Source organism: Rutilus rutilus (assembly GCF_951802725.1).
Source record: "Rutilus rutilus genome assembly, chromosome: 5".
Taxonomy (NCBI): Eukaryota; Metazoa; Chordata; class Actinopteri; order Cypriniformes; family Leuciscidae; genus Rutilus; species Rutilus rutilus.
The window spans coordinates 4,788,547-4,806,670 of NC_140213.1; the positions used below are offsets into that span (position 1 = coordinate 4,788,547).

The 18,124-nt window shown below is 37.9% G+C and overlaps 1 protein-coding gene across 2 annotated transcripts in view; it reads left to right on the top strand.

Moving 5' to 3' along the window:
- The first annotated feature begins 3,177 nt into the window (after positions 1 to 3,177).
- sphkap (SPHK1 interactor, AKAP domain containing) overlaps positions 3,178 to 18,124 on the top strand; it is a 134,713-nt gene continuing 119,766 nt past the window's right edge. For both annotated transcript variants that reach the window (XM_084409061.1, XM_084409064.1), the window contains exon 1: positions 3,178 to 3,503. The gene's annotated coding sequence lies outside the window, so the exon portion shown is untranslated. The remainder of the gene's footprint in view (positions 3,504 to 18,124) is intronic.

Here is an 18,124-nt window from a genome sequence, read left to right on the forward strand (position 1 = left end):
CCATGTCCGTCAAGATCCATAAAAAACTACAACTACATAAAACAACCAATTTATTTCGCAATGAATAAGTAAGCTATTTTCCAAGACTTCCCGTTTATTCACCACTATAGGTAAATAACTAGTGCAGTAAATGGTAAAATTATTATAATCAATAAAAAATACCATTGCTCTGTTTTTTTTTTAACTGTCTGTGAAATAAAAAAACTTGTGGAAATAAATAAATAAAAAATATAGCCACAAGCGGCAATCACCATGGTCGAAGCACTAGGGGTGTAACGATATTCGAACCGAACCGAAAAACCGCGATACACCACCCACGATACGAATCGCGATTCTCTCATGGCGCACCGAACACGCCCGCCCCGCCCCCTGCTGTCGGCTCATTGGACCTCATGTCTTATATGTACACAACGAATACAGCGTTGTCTAACCACCATTAACCACATTTAATCGCAATAAGCTTATGTTTTGTTACATTCGATAATAAGCAAGGTATAATCTTTCAAATTCTGTCTATTTGATCACGAAATTCAAACATTAAATGTCATTTTGGCGCTCTTTGATGTGGCGTGACAGATCACCGTACTAGGCTCCTCATTTAAAGCGGCAGCGCGGAGCGCGAGTAAACGCGATTCTCTTCCTCAGTTACAGAATAAACATGAATGGACACCTGAAGGTATGTTGAAAGATACAGTATACTTACTGAAAGACATCATAACTCGTGTAATCGCTCAGTCAGCGTTTCAACAGCGGAAATAAAACGCTTAGTTTTTCACATAGCTTTATTTACCTCAGGCAAGTCATTCAGTGCCCACAGCTTGTTGGTTTGCTAAGGAAATGAACTCTTTCTCTAAATAAATGCACTATATTAGCCTATATATTATATTTTACTTAACCTGTTAATGACATCTTGATTATTTAATGTATGTTTAAAATATCTGTCATGAAAATGACAGCAACTGTGTAAATGATTATATTTCAATAATAAATTAGTAAAAATGTTAATGTAAAAACTGCCTTATGTGCAGTTTACATGTTTTCATACAATTTGTTACTTGAGTGTTGATTATTATTATTATATCTAAAAATAAATAGCAACTGAATTTAGGCTAAAAGTCTAGGCTCTGTTGTTAAGCTTTAATGTTATAGTAATGTGCAAGCAAGGGCTCCTATATAGTTTAAAGCATTAGCAGATAATTTAATAAAAAAATGTATCCTTGCGAAACGTTTACTTGTAATTGAATTAATTTAAAGACAAGGACACAATTTGTTAATTAGAGCACTGTTTAAAAAAAAAAGAAGCAATTTTAGCTTTCTAAACCCCCCACTCCTTAAATGAACCGAACCGAACCGAACCGAGACGTCAAAACCGTGGGGCGTACCGAACCGTCAGTTTTGTGTATCGTTACACCCCTACGAAGCACCAATGGCTATTAGCTAAAGTATAAAGTTGCTTATTATAGTGTCAAGTTAAGGCCAATTTTCACAAAATTTGGTACATATTTTTAGTTTTACACCGTGTACAAGTATATCCATTTTTGTAATGGTAGGCCATTCTCGTTCTTTTAAGCCGGTTACCAATCTAGCCGGTTCACAGAATTCAACTGAATCAAACTTTAGTTTTTTTTATGTTGACTTTCTAACTAGCATTCAAATGACAGTAGCAGTCTACCACCTGGACTGGAGCGTGAAGTATTCATTACGATTTTACTCATTTAATTTTGGATTATTTAGACTTAGAAAATGATCAGTGAGCCACGTCTATTGTTTTTTTATTAAAGGTATAGCGGAGGATCTTTCCGAATTTTAGATAAGACCCGCCCTCTCCACTTTTTGAATAAGTTTGATTGATTCACCAGAATGATTGACAATTAGGAGGACCAATAGTATAGGTGATCCACCCGGAAGTAAAAAATCCTCCGCTATACCTTTAAGTGTTAAGATGCACAATGTACTGCCATTGCATTGAATTCAGCCAGCCGGATATTCATCGAATTATCTCTTTTTCTATGGAGCCTGCATGACATGCAGGAAAAAAATAGTAGGCTAAGTCGTGCGCAAGATTTACTAATTCGTTCCCTCGATTTGCTAATTGTGCGCACAATTTATAAATCAAAGTAACGAATTAGTCAATCGTGCGCATGATTTGTACTTTTTTTTTTCTTGCATGTCATGTGCGGTGCTCCGTAACTTTTGGTTTCCATGGAAGAAAATAACGCAACAACATAAACTGAGTAAATGATGACAAAAACTTTATTTTTGGGTGAATCTGGCCCTTTAAGAAAGTAAATAGGGTTTTTGTTGTTTGTATCTGAACTTTAAAGTGAGAATTGTTACTGCTTGGCATTCAGACTACTGAGGTGAAATAAAATGGATGGCTGAGGGAGCTCCCAAGTCACAGAGAGGCTGAGGGAGTGGAAGAAAAAGGAGAACATCAGGTGGTTTGTTTGTCTCGTTGTATATTTGACAATTCATTCAAACAGAGAGGAAGCTATTGATCAGATCCCGGGCCGAGGGCTTTCTTACATACCCTTTTTTGTGGACATGTACTCGGGATGACAAACAGAACATGTCAAGTCAAACAGAACAAGTCCATCACAAATGAACGCAGTCATGCAGTGATCACATGTCCTCACTCTCTAATCTTTGACTTTGGTCGCTGGTGATTTCATTTTGGTTCTTACCACCCTCTGAGAATCACAATCAGGAAACCTACAACTGTTTACGAATCAGAAATCATTGCTGAGCCAGTTTAAGTGGGTCAAGATGTGCTTGTACGAGCTGTGTGTCAGCTGTCCAGCATATTGATGGAGCATCAGGTCTTGGGCCTGATTTGCTTGCTCATTATGATGGCAGTGTCAAGGACGTTTGTAGCTCAGAGCTTTGAACGTTGTCCTAGTTTGACACTTTAATCCACTTATACAAGTATATGTGTGTGAGTGCTCTTTTCAGTGTGTAAGGTGAGTGTTTAGGATGAGGTTAAATATGTAGTTGATGTTTATTACATAATAGGCTGGGGTTAAGATGAAGTATGTGTCAGCATCATTTGCACTGTGTGTGTTGAACTGAAAAATGTGTCTTTTATTCCCTTTGGAGTCCCGGCTGCCAAGCACCCGCTCTCTCACCTCCTCAAAGGGATTAGAGCTGCATTACACACACACACACACACACACAAACACACACACATAGACGTATCGTAACCAAAGCACAACACATGCCGCAATGACAAGAAGAACAGTTGATCTGCATCCATAACAAATAAAAAAACACTTTCATTTTGTGAACAGTACTGTCGTGAGACATAGTTAATACATAATATGCTGCACACAAACATGCTGCAGTAAGAGCACAACCGGCGCTTCAGTCTAAAAACTGATGGAGAGACTGAAAAGGGAGTAGAAGACGAAAGCAAATGATCCTGGAGGATTTGGCAAAAAATATACCCGTTCGTCCCAGTGAACTGAAGAGAGAGAGAGAGAGAGAGAGAGAGAGTTTGGCTTGACGTAAGTGACAGTCTAGTTCTGCTCATTGCCTGGTGCTGTGTGTTGTGTATGTGTGTGCATTTGTGTGTTGTTTGAGTTTATTTATGGTCTCTGTGTTTCATTGTGGGATTTTATGGAGCAGTGAGAATGTAAAAGCAAAAGTATGTGTGTTTTCTGAGTAGGTCTGCATGTATGTAGTGTATTTGAAGTGGTGTGTTGGCATTGCTGTGGAATATTGGAATCCCTCAACCGGAAGTTTTTGACAGATTTGTAAGATGCGTTTTCATGTTCAATGATGATACAATCATGTGTGTTAGTGTTTGTTTGCGGTACATGATGGCTTTCAGAACAAAAGCTGTGCATTGTTTTCAGAAGCATTGCAGCTCTTCGACCAGCCATGTGCTGTTTTTCTTCATACACTCGCATGAATTGTTCGTAAAATGGCCATTGTCCGCATTTACTTTGGTCCCAGCAAGTATTTGGAGGGTTCAGTAAGTTAATTAATACAATTTAACATTAAATGTAATTTCTTACAATTTATAATGTTACACTATCTTTCTATTTATTAAAGAATCATGAAAAATTATTATCACTGTTTCCACAAACATATCTGTTTTTAACACTGATAATAAGAAATGTTTCTTGAGCAGCAAATCAGCAGATTAGAATGATTTCTGAAGGATCATGTGACACAAAATTCAGCTTTGCCATCACATGAATAAATTACATTGTAAAATATATTCAAATAGTTATTTTAAATTGAAAAAATATTTCACAATATTACTGTTTTTACTGTATTACAGCCTTAACATTCACTCAAAACCTCCAAAACACAAGTTGAGTAAAGTGCAGAAAAAGGCTCAGAAAAGATATTTAAAAAGTTTATAATATTTTTCTGGGACAAAAGCATTGAAAATATGACAAGAATGTAATCATATGAAATATTAAAAACATCAACATATACTGAACAATATTGCCATCTATCACAGGGAGAATGAGAGAGTGAGTAAATGGTTGAAATGGCATCTCACAAAAGGTTGAAACGCAGTTGAAAACTGATACGTTGTTCTTCAAGATGCATTTTTTTTTTTCTGTCTAATGATTTATTTAGAGCACTTTTAATAATCTGGCACAGGCTACTGATATCCATAAAGAAGAATGGAAGGAAAAATCATTATTTCTTATTTTATTCCCCTTGTTTTCTGGGCTAATTTAGTTCACCTCAGAACCAACAGAAATCCATCTATTTTCTGCACACAAAGTAGGGCAAAGTACGTTAGTGCTCTAGTGGCCACCACTGCACTTATTCAGACTTACTTTAGCAACATGAGCTGACGTACTGGCATCAGTATCAATAAAGATCAGCACACTCGTCATGGATTTGTTTTCTTTTTGTTGATGTGCCCTTGCTGTTGTAATCCTCATGAACAGGTCTCAGCGCTAATGCTAACTCCAGTGCTAACAGGATTAGCCTTACACTGACCTAACTGACTCAACTGGCAATGACACTAATACTCATTCTTCATTTTTGCTTTTTCTTAAATCATGCGTTTAGGCTTATCAGGTGGAAATAATATTGCATTCATGTTCCATTTTGTTCTATTCCAACCTATTGTATTAATGTCTTTCATTCATGTTGCAGTGAGATAAACTTGAGTTTTTAAGTCTCATAAGTATCAAAAACCAGTATTTTATATTTGTGGTTTTTGTTACTTATAAGACTTTTTTAGGACTCATGTTGCATGTTTCTCCTAGACAGCAATGAGTTAATGTCGGTTTACTTGCTAAAGGAGAAATAGATGAGTCACGTTATGCTATACATAAATGCTCTGTATTGTTATTGTGTGTCAAACATCTCATTCGCAATTTTAGGACAAACATCTAATAGAACGTTGCTTAAATGTACCGTAATGTAATGTAATTTAATTCAAAACTCAGTTATTGCAGTCTCCTGAGCTATGGACCTCTCAGCAATGCATTTCCCCCCTCTGGCTTCAGACATTTTTCTATTGGGGTGTGTGTGTGAGAGATGAGAGTGTTGAGTTCAGATGATGCTCAGTGAATCAATGAGAGATTGAACGAAGGGAAGTGCAACACAGCGAAAAATCTGGATATAATTGAGAGCAAAATAAAGGTCAAACAGAAATGGGAAAATAAGAAAGAGAAGTTGGAAAAGGAGAAAATCAAATTTTGGGGTCCAATTGTAACTGTCAGTTCTATAAAGATAAAGATTATTACGTTTCTTTGTGTTGGAAGTATTGGCAGACAGATAACTGTATTCAAGGAGAACATGTGCTTTTCTCTGCCTAGACTATTCACAAACGCAGAAACGCCTGCTGGACATTTTGCAGTATCTCAACAGGACTGAATTGTCTCGCTATTGTGCCGGTCCAGTAAAACGGGGAGGAGGGAGTAGTAGATATAGAACTAGACGTACATTTTCTGAAGAAAATGTGAGTGGTGCATGCCATGGCAAAACTCTGCACTAGGAAGTCGCTACCGTGATGCAAGTGACTGCAGTAGAGCCAAACCATAAGTCTGTATAATGTTCTGGTGCTGAGATGTGGTTGCTAGGGTGCTCTAAACGGTTTCTAGGGTGTGGCTAGACAGCAGGTTTAAACCAAAAGACTGCATGTCTGCCCAAATCAAAAGAGCCAAACTCATGTGTCTCTATGATATCCTGATTAATTTGTATCCCTCTCATCTATTTTCAATGGAAGACTATGGGGTGGTTGCTAGGGTGCTGTAAGTGGTTGCTAGGTTGTGACTATGAAGCTTTTACGTCATTACTTATTGGCTGCTTGATAAGATAAGTCAAATGGGTTCCAAGGCCCTGTGCGTGTGTGTGTGTGTGTGTGTGTGTGTGTGTGTGTGTGTGTGTGTGTGTGTGTGTGTGTGTGTGAGAGAGAAAGAATGTGACAGTTGAGATTCAAATTCATGGACATTCAGTCAATGTTAGTCTATGGGATTTTTGCCCACTTTTTCATCCACTTTGCACCAAAGTTTTGTCCAGAAGAATAAAAATAAGTATGTGAAATAACAATAGTGTTGCACCACTAATAACAGTAACACTTTATAATGAGGTTCCATTTCTTAATATTAGTTAACTACATGAACTAACATTGAAATATGCTTCTAAAGCATTTATTAATTTCAGTTATTAATTTCAGCATTTACTAATACATTATTTACAAATACAAAATTTGCATATGTTAATATTATTTAAAGGAACACGCCGACTTTTTGGGACTTTAGCTTACTCACCGTATCCCCCAAAGTTAGATAAGTCCATACATACCTTTTTCATCTCCGTGCGTGCCGTAACTCTGTCTGACGCACCCACCGCTAGCCTAGCTTAGCACAAAGACTGGAGGTAAACGGCTCCAGCTAGCATACTGCCTAGAGCCCTGCATGGGGCAAAACATCCAGCCCCAACCGAGACCTGGCCCGTGGTATTCAAGCCCTAATACGGCCCCAGCCCGAAAACGTCTGCAATTTTTCAGCCCGAACCCGACCCGAGACCAAACATCAATATCACTTTGAGCTCTCTCTGATGCGCGCTGTCTCTGCTAGATGCACACACATACACACATGCAACTAGGTAAAATGTTATTATAGGCCTCAAACATAACTACCACCACCGACAATTATGCCCACAAATATTAATACAGACTGTCCATTACAGAGAAGCATATCATGCAGTAGAGAATATTATATAGCCAAATGTGATCCAGCAGTAAATAAAGATTTACGGCCTACCTTTTTTTGATGTCAAGTAACTTTACTGAAGAACAACGTTTCAAAGAACTCTTCGCCAACTGCCTAACGCTAAATAATAACGTTAAATAAAAATATAAAAAAAATATATAAAAAAAAATCAGTTGAATCACTACTTCTGCAGAGTTTCTCATTCACTGTTTATTCGCGAGTGTTGTGAAGAAAAAGAATAGCATCCACTGTTGAAGGCTTCAGGCTCATTGTTTGTTGTGGTAATCAAATAAAAACTCTTTCAAAATGCAGCTTTTCCTGAGGTATTGGGAACTTTTAGTAATTCCCCACGCTCAACTTCTCCCTGATGCTCTGCATGGTCAACTGTCGGTACGTTCACACGGGGCGTCAGCGTCAACGCTTGACGGAAGGCGTGGCTGAAGTTTGGCACTGACGCCATGGTCATAGCAGCGTCAGCCAATGAAATTTAAAATGTATCCTCAGTTTGCTGCTCTTGAACAGGATGAACGTGATTGGCTGCCGCCTGGCTACTGTATTTGCATAGAGCGATCCTATTGGCTGACGCTTCCATCTGCGGCGCTTCACTGGCGTTGCTCGCGGCAGAAGTTGAAAAATTCTCAACTTCTGCCGCGAGCAACGCCAGTGAAGCGCCGCCGACGGATCCACAATTCTTTTCGGCAACGCTTGACGTCACCCATTCAAGTCAATGGGAAGCGTTGACGCTCACGCCCCGTGTGAACGTACCGTGTCACCTAAAATGCGTTGCACGCGCGTCGCGTTGCTCGCGTGATCGCATATTGCGTTTCATATTTATAATATGATCACAATAACAATATTTCATACAGTAGCCTGCGCTCTGCACGTATATTATGGGCACGATGAAAGGAGAAAAGCTAAATGAGCCCGAGTCTGACCAAAGCCCAATCTGTAAAAAAAAAAAAAAAAAAAAAAAAAAAAACCCCGCCTGCTCCCAATAAGTGACAAAATAACGCCAACATTTTCCTATTTACATGTTGTGATTTGTATAGTCACAGCGTGTACAAATAACAAGGTCACATGAGACACAGACATAGAACCGTATACAAACTGGGAACTATATTCTCAGAAGACGAAGCACTGCTACTTGGGCGGAGTGATTTGCTCGCAGCGCCTGAGAAGCCCCGTGGTGAGGAGCAGAGTGTTCGCTCAGAATTGGAGTAAATCACTCTGCAGAAGTAGCAGTGCTTTGTCTTCTGAGAATATAGTTCCCAGTATGTGTACGGTTAGAAGATGGTTGTGTCTCATGTGACCTTGTTATTTGTACACACTGTGACTATACAAATCACAACATGTAAATAGGAAAATGAAATGTTGGCTTTACTTTTTGTCACTTATTGGGAGCAGTATGCTAGCTGGAGCCGTTTACCTCCAGTCTTTGTGCTAAGCTAGGCTAGCGGTGGGTGCGTCAGACAGAGTTACGGCACGCACGGATATGAAAAAGGTATGTATGGACTTATCTAACTCTGGGGGATACGGTGAATAAGCTAAAGTCCCAAAAGGTTGCTGTGTTCCTTTAATGGACCTTAGCTAACATGAACTAACAATGATCAGTTGTATTTTATGAATAGGCCTAATAATAAAAAAAAGATAAAGATTGTAACAAATGCTCATTGTTGCTCATAGTAAAGAGGATGAGATCAGTTCACGTGCTGCTTGAACTGAGGCGCTACAGAGATCTGTCAGGCCAAAACTGTATGTATTATTTGAATTTCAATATAAAATTGACTAAATTGGAAAGCTGAGACTTTGTTTCATTTCAAAAGTAACAATGCACAAAGCTTATTGCAATTATTGGATGGTAGGTGTGCTACAAATAATGTTTATAATGAAGTTTTGTTCATGCATCAACTGAAAACAAGACTAAAAAGATAGATTCTTGATATTTAAGAATCCATATCTGTTCATCAAAAATGTGAAATCGCTATGGTCAACCCAGCCCTAGCATCCACACATCTGACGTGTACCTGCTGTAGTTTTTCCATGTCTTGTGCTTGAAATAGACACTGACACAGTCAAAATGTGCCATTTGGGAAAAGCCTGTAAGAGTCCTGGCAGAAAGCGATGCATAAAGATGTAGTGTAACGACGCCCAGTTCCAGGAATGCACTAATATTTTGTTGGTAGTATCAGTTTGCAATAATTATAAGTTAACACTAAGTTGTCAACACTTTGGAAAAAATTATTATTTTTTTGGGATATATTTCTATGCAGTGTTAAATTCACTAGATTTTCCCTTACACTTGTGAGTTTTGCAGAGGACTTTTACAGGCTTTTCCCAAACCTCAATGTCCGGGTTAGCGGTAGCATAAGCCATCAGTGTTATTTAAATAAACTCCTGATGTACTTACAAACTTTCCAATGCCTTGTTTTACGAGTACAGAACCTATTTGTACTACTGTAGAAGTTTGGTACCATTCTGGGCATTATTAGTGGGGTAATTTACGAGTTACAACCTTGGATCCATTAGCGCCTGCACTAAGCCATTCGGCTGATATCTCTAAATAAGCTCTAACTTTAATAATGTTCGACCAAGGGGAAAAAAGCTTCTGGGGGGGTGTTTGGCTCGAGGTCATGGTCAAAGGACCCTAGGTTGAAATTACTCCGAACCATCCTTTTAAAGCACGTGTCCGTTAAGTCCATGAGACCGTAGCGTAGGGTGTCCCATTTGTCATTTTAGGTTTCGATGTACACTATTGCTGAGCCCGCACTGAAGCAAGCTCCACAGCAAACTTCTTCCTGACAGTCAAGGTGGCGTTTCATCACGAAAGTGCGAATTCGTAGGAAGACCGCGAGTGTTTAGGGTGCCATTTGGGACAGAGCCTAAGATGCTAAAGGTACCCCTAGGCGTCACCGTATCAACGAACAGGGAACATTCAAAAATTGCCACCCGAAGAAGAGTTACATCAGCTTTGATTGTAAAATGGCATTGGCTATCTTATGTCTCGCTACGATTGCGTCTTTAAGTCAGCTTTGATTGTGAAATAGCATTGGCAGTCGTGTGTCTCGTGGCCGATTGCGTCATGCTTAAGAGTCAGGTGTATCTTTTGACTGAGATATGACTGAATGCGTTCACGGAGCGGGATTATTTTGACCCACTCTGTTCTTCACATAAAAATATCATGTGGTTTCAGAAGACTTGGAATGCAACATGATTTATTTGTAATACTTTTGTACTATTTTTGGTCAGTTTTTGCAATAAATACCCGTTTTATTTGCATGTTACATTTTGTTGAGAAGTGGGTGGGGTTAGTTGCTCGAAAATATAAAAGTATAAATATTTATAATATGCAAATGCAGGGAATTAAATGCGTCTTGATCTGACGCATAAGGCAAACAAATTAAATCAATGGAATACCCTGTTCGTCGATACAGTGGCGCCTAGGGGCTCCTTTTGCGTCTTAATTGTGAAGGCACTTGGCCATGCTTCAGTTTTTGACGCCTTGGGAGAGAATGAGAGTGAGAATGGGTTGGAACATCTTAGCAATCGTATTACCACACTCTGGCAACCATCCACATCATCAGCATCATAATGTCAGGTAAACACCGCTCCCAAAATTATGAAAGTATAGTTGTTTCTGCCATTTGGCACTTATTAGAGACAGATAACAGAGCCCCGATCGAGGGTCACCACTCAGAAAGGGAAAAAATCCACTTGCTCCAAAACCCTTGTGTATTTTTGTTAGATCAAATGTGTATATGTGTGTGTGTGCCAGTCTCTGGGAGTGTGGAGACAGACAGCGTTTGTGAGAGCACAGAGAGGGTAATCCGGTTATCTAGACAGGGGAGCATGCTATGATTTCTGTTGTGCTTTTCGAGAGCTTTTAACTACACATCTCGAGATCCTCTATTGGTTTACTCTAATGGAATCTCTTTCTTCAACGGCTTGCTTTTCTTTTACATTAAGTTTGCGTGTGCATTCGCATTTCCGAACGGCCATTTCATGAAAGTAAGGTTCAGAAATAGCCTTCATTAATATTGCACTGCTAAACGCAAAATGTGCTATAATATACGTGGGCAGATTTAAAGGGCAAAAGCCTGGCATGCCAAGCAAGTCATTTCGCATGCTTGTGCCAATAGGAGGTGCTTTTCATGCTGGGTGTCGTGATGGCGATGTGGCATTGTGGGGTTTGGGGTCACCATGGTACTGTGAGTCAGTTAGAGAAGATAATTACCGAGCACGCTCAGAGGGTTGAAACAATGGAGGCCCAAAAGATCCCCCATGCCAACAATTTTCTCTAACAAAAAAAAAGTGTTTTTCCCCTCCCACTCTTTTTCAAGTTGGATTGTTGTGTGTTTGTGTGTGTGCGTGGTATTGTCTTGTAAAATGGGTCAATGGGTCTGCATTTTCCTGTTTTATTTGCATTAACCATGGAAATAAAGAAAGTCACACAAATTTCAGACCTTTCCAACTCAATTTTCTAGTGACTGGTCACATCCAAATTTTTCAATTGGCCTAATTGAATATCTGTGAATTGAATTTTATCAATTATGTAATATGTTGAGCCAAACGTAGTTTACTAAACCATGTCATTGGTCCAAATATTTAAAATTGTAGTAGCAGTTGTTTATTTCTCACCGTCCCAAAATGTATGAAAAACAAGCAAAATATAGAACACACACAACAGGGTTAACATTTGTTCGCATCACTTTATTAACAAATCAATTCCCCAACGCAGGATATTTGGTGAAAATACATTATTTTATAATTTTATATCTAGGAAAAACAGTGAATACATTCAAAAAGTCTTCTGCATAAGAGCATGTCTTGATGTGGTGAAGAAAACATTCAAAAGTATCACTGCATGAACCTGCAAATAAAAATAAAAACTAACCTTAATGACAAAGTTGCTCTGTATCACATCTGGCAAGTGACAGAACTGATGTTACTTAATTATATAATGAGGATGAGACTTTTTTTTTGTTTTTTGTTTTTTTGTGAGGATTAGACTTGTCAGTCGATGTAGATTTTGCTTTATGGCTTATTTTGTGGTTTGTAAATATATCCAGCTTTCAGGACTGCTAAAAGTTACTGACACGAGCGATATAAAATGAATGGATGAATAAGAAAATCATGAGCTTAATGTGTTTGATATTAAAGTCCCCCTGTGGTGGAAATCGAGTTTTAATGTTGTTTATATGTCTGTGTGGTGTTTTTAATACGCTTTAAGACAAACCATGTGCAAAGTCGACACCATTACTGAGTATTTTCCTCTTAAAACTGCAGTGAACCAAAGACAGTTTCAAAAACACGGTTTGAAATCGCTGGTGTTTGCGACCATAGATATCATATATAAACGCTAGATGTCTTATGGCGCAGTCACTTCCGGCATCATCGTTCGGCCATCTTGTCACAGTGCTCTGTGCATTAAGGTGAATGATCAGCACGCACACAAATCCTCTTATCTCGCTGAAATCTTGACGGATTTACAAACGGTTTGGTTTCTTACAAACGTTATTAACGTGGCTATAATTCCGAATGCTTGAACATGTATGTTATCATTTTTCATATGTATGCAGTGTATGCATGCAGTGTCATAACTACATCTCTGACGTTTATAACAAACCAAACCGTTTGAAAATCGGTAGAAAAATGAGCAAGTTATGGTTATTTAAAAGTACATGCAAGATGGCCGCCACGTGCGGACGTCGGCCTCCATTGGCCAGCAGTGCGCACGAGACATCTAGCGTTTATATATGATATCTATGTTTGCGACGTCACAAACTACCTTGTAACCAATCAGATCAAGATATGATCGTCAACGAGTGGATCTCTGAGCTGGTGTGAGTGAGTGGAGGCGGGGCTAATGTGCATATTCATAGAACCGCATATACCAAATGAGACAAGGGTGTAGAGTTACATTCAAGCTATTTTAAATCATGAAGAAATTTCAAGGAAAAAAGGTTTAAGTATGTAATTTTGGTGATCAAAGATGAGTTTGAAGGGATGATATGATTGACTACAGGGGGACTTTAAAAGGCAAGAGGCCGAAGCCAACTGCAATATAACGACACTGTTCAGCGGTCCCATGGCGCACATATCACACAAATAATTACTTATTATTTTAGACATATGACATGAGGAAAATAAAACTTTTGGCTACCATCAGATCGAACATGAAACCAATGAATGCATGAAATACAAAATACAAACCAATTTTTTTTATTTGAAATAGCAATCTTTTAATAAATGTTACTTTTTTTTGGCACTTTTGATCAAATTAATGCATCCTTTCTGTTTTCAACATTGATAATAAAATCAACCGTTATTTTAAATGGTAATTATATTTCACAATGTGACTGTTATACTTTGATCCCAGTTTTTGATCAAATAAATGCAGCCTTGTTGAGCATAAAAATCATTGTTATTCCAAACTTTCACCAGCTGTGTATACATCCACTTTTTCCAATTTTGAATAACCAATCAACTAAGTTGTGTGTGAGTGTGCAAGTATTGTATACAATATGAGGCATGAATAAAAATAGAACAATGATGTAATTATGGATTGTAAGAAGAGATATGGGTGAGAATATCCACTGAGTAGAGCGGGGTGGAAGTCATGAGCTAGTGGATTAGTGTGCGTGTGTTCGATAGGGCTGTGTTCAGTTTAATGGCTTGTGGTGGCAAACCCGTAGAGGCGCCTTATCATCTGTAGACAGATGGCCGGTCCAGTCCGACTATATTCTGTCTCTTCCCATTTCATCAGTTACCACCTCTTCTTCTCTCCTCTTCTTCATAATGTCCTCTGCACATAAAAACAACCCTAGTAACACTATAAAAAAAAAAAGCTAGGTTAGTAACAACCAAATGTGGGTCTTTTTGGCAACCCAGTGCTGGCTCAAAAAGGGACAAACTTGGTTTGGGTTGTATTGACCCAACATGCTGAGCCATTTCTTTGAATCAACTTTTGTTTAAATTTACTTTACGGCTGGGCTAATATGAACCCCAAATGGGTTCGAAATATTCAATTCAACGCACAGAATGACTACAGTAATAACACAGGCTACTGTAATCAAAAGGTGAAAACTGGTTAAGCAAGAACACCTAGAAATGGACAAAAATATAGTCAATAGTAAAGACAATGTGTACATGAGAAGACAAGAATGGCAATTCTTGATAAATAAATGTGCTTTTTAAAAGTTCAGTGAACATTGTTAAATAAGTATAGAATGACTTGCGTTTAAGACCAAATATTCCGTTTTTCATCCGCCAATGGAAACATTCCCACTTCTGCTAAAGCATCAGGCTTTGAGTACCGATAAGTAAAAAAAAATGAAAGTCAGGAATAAACTGGATTTTAGTGAATCGACAGGAGTTCAACCTCTCCGTTTAAAGCGTTTTTAATCAGTCCGGCTTGTTCAGTTCCCACTCACTCTGAAAACACTCTGTTATCTCATTCTCTGACAAAACCCCGTCCGGTTTAAAAGAACATGCTCCTCACTGCAGGTAGTTCTCTCTCTTCTTAGATTTGATTAGTTTTCTTCTATTTTCCACTCATATTTCTGTCTAAAGCGCCACGAACACGGATGTGTGTGTTTTAACGTTCATGTTGTGCATGCTCTCTTACACATCTGAATTTGTCAACCCAGCATCGTTTGATTACTGATTATAAATAATTATCAACCCAAATTGGGTCAAATCAACCCAGCTTCCTTGCCCAACTGTTTCAACCAAGTGTTTGGGTTAAAAAATTACGGAAGCGTATTGCATTCACTTGAGAAAAAAAAAAATCTACTCTGTTTTTCTGAATTAATGAGTTAATTATCTCAGAATTACGAGATAATTTTTCATGAAAAAAAAGGTTTTTGCTCTGTTTTTCTGAATTAATGACTTAATTATCTCAAAATTATGAGATAATGTTTTCTTGAAATAAAAATATTTGCTCTGTTTTTCTGAATTAATGACTTAATTATCTCAGAATTATGAGATCATTTTTCATAAAAAAAAATATTTTGTTCTGTTTTTCTGAATTAACGACTTAATTATCTCAGAATTCTGAGATAATTAAGTCATTAATTCAGAAAAACAGAGCAAATTTTTTTTAAATGAAAAATTATCTCATAATTCTGAGATAATTAAGTCGTTAATTCAGAAAAACAGAACAAAATATTTTTTTATGAAAAATTATCTCATAATTCTGAGAAAATTAAGTCATTAATTCAGAAAAACAGAGCAAATATTTTTATTTCAAGAAAAAATTATCTCATAATTCTGAGATAATTAAGTCATTAATTCAGAAAAACAGAGCAAATATTTTTATTTCAAGAAAAAAATTATCTCATAATTCTGAGATAATTAAGTCATTAATTCAGAAAAACAGAGCAAAACATTTTTATTCATGAAAAATTATCTCATAATTCTGAGATAATTAACTCGTTAATTCAGAAAAACAGAGTAGATTTTTTTTCCTCAAGTGAATGCAATACGCTTCCGTAAAAAATAACCCAGTGTAGCTTTGGGAAAAAATACACCCAAAAAAAGAAAGTTGTACTCAACCTCAAGTTGTTCCAAATATCCTAGCCAAACTTTATGAGTAAACTGAAAAAAGTTTCACAAATGTGGTTTGCACTATATTTCAAGTCTGTTCAGTCGGGAACAGACTGAAATGTACAGTATAGACTTTATTCTTTGAGAATCTTGCATCCACTTTTGCCCATTTTTAGTGACCCTATCCATTTATATATTGTTGTCTTTTAATGTTTGTCAGTAACTTCAAACCAGACGCGAGGCATCTAAATGCACCATGTTTGAATGGATGCATAAGCAAATGAGGTTTGAAAGCAAAAGCGAATGAGCTACAGTAAATTTTCAGTCTTTTGCTCATATCAAATGGCTTCTCGAGGTATTGGATATAGTTCACACATTATATGGACTAGTTTAATGATACATTTATCGTTTTTTTGTGTGTGTGTGTGTCATTTTGTAGCTGTACTCATGCCCTTTCATTATATGAAAAAGATTGCACAGAACATTCTTTCGCAGTTTACCTTTTATGTTCCTTTGAAGAAAGTAATTTGAATGGCTTTGAAACAACATGAGGGTGAGTACCTTAAAATGCTCCTTCTAAAAAAAAATGTAACTATCCCTTTAAGATGGGGAAAGAGAGAGAGCAGGAGAATGAGTAACAGCTGTCAACTTATTCAGACTAAAGATATAAGGAGATCTGTTTTTCATTTGATATAGTGATACTAGTAGCATAGGTTTGTGCTCCTCTCTCTAATCTCCTCCTGCTCGGAGCATGTCTTCATGCTCCACTGCGTCCAATCACAAAACAGGGTTCCTGACCCCTCTGTGAGGTCTTTGCTTCTGTACTCTGGCCAGTTGGCTTTTCTGTGCCCCGTAATAGCAAAAGACCCACCTGATTCCAGGTCAGCGGTGAACTACATAGGGGCAAGCGGTCTCGGCCTCCGACAGCAGTGGACCACACGCTGTCCCTTCACTGAACATTGCTCACTGAAATGGAAAGCACTTTCTCATTTCGGCAAGCACAAATCTGATTGGCTAGCTTTATGCAATTTTCAGAGCGCACAGGTTTTTTTATTAGTTTGCCAGGAAACGTCTGACAAAGGTGTTTAGAAACCACCAAACTGATGTAATGAGCACTTTTGAGGAACATGTAATTTGTGGGCATCAGGGAGCCGCTATCAATATGCGGGATATTGAAATCGCTTTTATTTTCACTGTCAAACTAGTGTTGCCGTGATTTTGCCAAGTTATACATGCTCCTGGATCAACATTCCTTTTTTTCAAAAACATTGTCATGCTATCACCATAAAACCTAACCCTTCCCAATACTTATCCCTAAAATCAGAGGGAAATGATACGTGTACAGGGAATGGCTTTACTGACCACACAAGATACATTTTTTGTCAATGATGCTCAGGATCCACACCAAATCCTCTGCCATCATCCTGTCAGTCATCTCTCCTTACTCTTGTCACGTGATAAGTGAAATCTGACTGCTGCTGCACTGTGCTTATAATTGTACTGTGCTTATGATTGTATTGCAATTGTAATTGTATTATACTACAGTATATACTGTACTATGCTTTTTTTTTTTTTTTATGCACAGAATTTTGGGTTGGTATGGGATTTTTTAAGTTTTTGAATCAATGAAGACTCAAACCCCTACATAGTGTCGGCCCAGATCCGGGCCACATCTGGTACATGTGGATTCAACACCTACTAGATGTGGTGCCGGATCTGGGCCGACACTTTGTTGCTGTCTGGGAAGGCTTGCCAAAGCTGCATTTATTTGATCGAAAATACAGTAAAAAAACAGTAGCATTGTTCAATATTATTACAATTTAAAATTACTGTTTTAAATTGACTTTCCAGCAGCCATTACTCCAGTCCTGGTGTCACATGATCGTTTAGAAATCATATGCTTCTTATATTTTCTTATTATACTATATTATATTGTTTTTATTTTATTTTATTTTTATACTACTATACTTCAGATAAATCCACCCTGGATGGTTTCTGTATTTCAAAATTCTCCTGCACACATTTATCTGCACACTGACCAGGGTTTATGCTGATGGTAAAGTCTGGCTACTCTAGACTATGTGACAAGGTGCATTGCGAACGGATGTGGTGATGTCAGCATGTCAGAACAGTTAATTCACTCTTTCCAGTTATAATAGGATTGAGCATGTAAGCCTACCGCAACGTATGAGAAAATAGATTTGTATGTTCATCCCATAAGCCAGAGTCAGTTAAAGTGAATGCCTCACAATGTTCACTATATCGTTTTCAACTACTTAGTTGGCAAACACCTGGAAGAGAGACACCAAATATTGCCCTTTCATTTTATAGCCGTGCATTGCTCATTTCGCCTACGCGCCGATTAATAATATTTGTGAGCAGTGGTTATG